The sequence below is a fragment of the Copadichromis virginalis genome, linkage group LG10, assembly GCF_057382275.1.
Source record: "Copadichromis virginalis isolate Kocher_CV1m ecotype Utaka linkage group LG10, C_Virginalis_male_GT1.1, whole genome shotgun sequence".
Taxonomy (NCBI): Eukaryota; Metazoa; Chordata; class Actinopteri; order Cichliformes; family Cichlidae; genus Copadichromis; species Copadichromis virginalis.
Genome location: NC_140627.1, coordinates 28,541,467 through 28,543,290, shown reverse-complemented (window position 1 = coordinate 28,543,290; position 1,824 = coordinate 28,541,467). Strand labels below are relative to the sequence as shown.

The 1,824-nt window shown below is 37.0% G+C and overlaps 1 long non-coding RNA gene across 1 annotated transcript; it reads left to right on the top strand.

The window, feature by feature from the left end:
- The first annotated feature begins 302 nt into the window (after positions 1–302).
- On the top strand, positions 303–1,295 carry LOC146700729 (uncharacterized). The gene is made up of 2 exons (XR_014922679.1): positions 303–449; positions 961–1,295. It is a non-coding gene; the product is annotated as an uncharacterized LOC146700729 (long non-coding RNA).
- Positions 1,296–1,824: the final 529 nt, after the last annotated feature.

Here is a 1,824-nt window from a genome sequence, read left to right as displayed (position 1 = left end):
AAGACAAAAATTAATTTAATTTTAATTTTATATTGTGAATCATCTCTATAGATATTTCAGATTTAGGTATTGTAAGATCCTGTAAGGTCTTGCTCTCCCAAAGTAGGTAAGGCCAGGATTAAGGTTAGGGTTGGCGCACATGACGTCGGCAGGTTAAATACTCAGCTTGACTTTAATAACATTTTATATTGACCAAGAGCACTGTGATTGTTTAATAACAAACTTAGTCCAAGTCCTTAATAACTTCCCTAAAGAGTGTTCAGACTGTAGTTGATAAATTAGTTTCTATTGTTGCTAGGCAACTGGTTTGTTTACATCTGATTGCAGATTGCGCATTTTTTGATGTTGGGTGACTTCTGCTCTTCTGTTAAACACAACTAACACTTTGCAGGGCATCTTTGGGGGAAAATCAGCTCTCATGGAAGCAACTTCTGGCCAAGATGCTCCAGGTAAGCGGTAACTTTGCTGTAGCACAGTGTTTGTTGTATTCTGTGTCGATGACACACTGTTAAGCCTCTCTGTGGAGATCACCAACACAGAGCTTTCAAAATGTTAGTACTGGTGAACACTCATGAAGTCATTCTCACATTTTATTTATTGATTGCAGCACTTTGAATTTGTAGAGATAAAAATAAAGACTAATTTTCACCCCATATTCTTAAACATTTTTACTGAAAAAACAAACAAACAGCCAAACTGGTGTATCTGTACACATACACGTGTGTGTTTGTTTTAGCTGGGTTTCAGCCAACTGACTTAAGTCTTGTTTAGAAGAAATTCTTGAAAAACTTAACTTTAACATTAAGCATTTGTTACTGGATTTTAGTATGAAATAAAAATATGAACCTGGTGATGCTTTTAAAAAAACAAAACAAAGAAACCCCCCCAAAAGTAAACCAAACTTTCTATCATTTACCTGAGGAGAAATATTGACCATATTTCTGTGCTATTGCTCCACAGCTTCGTTGAAAAAATATTTGCTATGTCAAATGCCAAAAGCTTGGGCTGACCTGCCTTCATATCACGGACCTCCGGCACCTGGCAGTATTGGGGTCTATACAAAGAGGACTGGAAGGGAAACCCTGCGTTATAGGGGCTACATTTATCCATCTGCTTCAACAGAAATGCCCTTGACAGCATTTCAGCACCCATTCACATGTGGGTGTAAGAGAAAATTGACCAACTACAAAAAGCTGCTGAAGGAGTTAAAGGATAAAGAAACTGAGGCCGAAGAAGTGACAAAGTTGATCTCAGAGATTCGAAAGAACAGAGAAATGCTTGGCCATGCGACTACGTCGTCTGAATTAAAACACTCGATCCAAGAAGACAATGCAGCCACCAGTGGAAGAGAAATCGAATCAGAACCTACAGGTTCATTAATTCAGCATGTGGAGTCTGACAACGTTGATCCACTTCAAGAAATTCTTGATGAAAGCAAGCCCGCATCTCTTGACTTGTTTGACGAATTTGAAATAAGCTACAATGAGTGGCCATTTTAGCATGCCGTAGGAGCCGGAGTGTCTTTGGATTTTCAAATAAAATATTTGAAATCTTGCATAAATAATGTGAGCAGTAGTAAATCTTTTTTTTTTTAAGTTTTATCTATCTTGGGTGAGCTCTACACACACACACACACAGTTACTTTATTTAACTTTATAGTTTATCTAACCTTATTTTACATGTAGCCATCACTTTGGTGATGGTTAAATTGATGTTTTTGCAAAAATAAAAATAAAATGTTTGGTAAAATACGAGAAATAATACACACACAGAGATAATAGTTTTCAATACATAACACTAAAAACTCTACCAGCCCCTCCGAGG